Raw genomic sequence first — 1,579 nt, forward strand, 5'->3', positions numbered from 1 at the left:
AGGTATTTTCCCAGCGGTCTCGTCACACCGCTGCGTCAGGCCGCTCCTGCACTTGGTCTCCATTTCTTGAGTCTTCATCTCTCGAGCGTCTACAAGGGCTTCGGTACACCGCTGCGAAAGGCCGCTCCCATACTTGGTCTTCTCCGTTTCACAGCGCTGGCAGCGGCTTCTTGAGGGGCCAAAAGGCCGCTGGGACTTCCTTATGCCGCTGGGACACTTGATCAATGCGTCTCTTTCTCGAGAATCACCCCTTTTTGCCTCCAAACCATCTCTAAATGCTCCAAAGTCACCAATTGAAATCTCCATCACCTGATAAGGACATATGTAATGCAATGCAATCCTAAACATATCTTAATGCTATCCTAAATGGTCAGCATATGCTAGAATGAATGGTTAAAACAATGCAAATTGAGAAGATATCAGGATGATATAGCCAAAATCATCTTCCACCTGATTACCACACGCCTCCAACAATATCTTATGCTGACTCATATTTTGTTGTAAAACTGGACCGGATAGAGCAGGATCGCAGCTAATAATTTGAGAAATAGTGTAATAAATAGAACACCGGATTTAACGTGGAAAACCCCAAAGGGTAAAAACCACGGACAAGGTAGAAGAATTTATTACGAGAAAAATAATAGGAGTTACAACCTCTCAATTATAACGGAGAAATCGATTAATAATTTTCTCGTTATAATAGGAGAAAATACCCAAACTCTCTAAATAATTTTCTCTCAACCCGATCTCAAATACCCGTAAGAAAAAAGAATTTTTTTTTTTTCTCTCTCACGTTCTTCTTCTTCCTCACTTCTCTGATTTTGATTTTTGGGATGAATGAAATGGTTCACCATATCTCTCCTTTTATAAGCATGAAGAAGGTGTTTGGTGAGCTCACAATCTTTGACAAAACCAACGTCAATAATTTCAGCCACCTAACATCACCGTCCATGCCATCACCGTCCACTCCTCCGACCATCATATTAAAAACGTGTTTTAACAATCTCCCACTTGAAGATTTGATTGAGGATCAATCGGATCTTCACACCATTCTTTCTACCTTGTCATTCCATGTTGCTTACGTCTCCTTCAGGCCACAAGAGGATCGACACCAAATAAACTTGTCAGTAGTGACTGCTTTCGTCATAAAATCTGCTACATTTTCTTTTGTATGAATCTTCTGCATATCCACCGTGCCTTCTTCCACTTTCTCACGAACGAAGTGATACTGGACTCGTATGTGCTTGGTTTTTGAATGAAAGGCTGGATTCCTTGCAAGATGCACGGCACTCTGGCTGTCACAAAAAAGAGAAATTTTCTCTTGTTTGTGCCCGAGTTCCTCCATTACCATCTTCAACCACATCGCCTCTTTACTAGCTTGTGTAGCTGCTACATACTCTGCTTCGGTTGTCGATGTAGCCACAATTGACTGTAGTTTTGAAACCCAACTTACAGCTCCGCTAGCAAGTGCAAACACATAACCGGTTGTGGATTTGCTTTTATCTAGATCGCCTGCATAATCTGAATCAACATAGCCTCTGAAAACAAAGTCTGATCCTCCATAACATAATGCAACATC

This window comes from Brassica oleracea, chromosome C4 (genome assembly GCF_000695525.1).
Source record: "Brassica oleracea var. oleracea cultivar TO1000 chromosome C4, BOL, whole genome shotgun sequence".
NCBI classification, from domain to species: Eukaryota; Viridiplantae; Streptophyta; class Magnoliopsida; order Brassicales; family Brassicaceae; genus Brassica; species Brassica oleracea.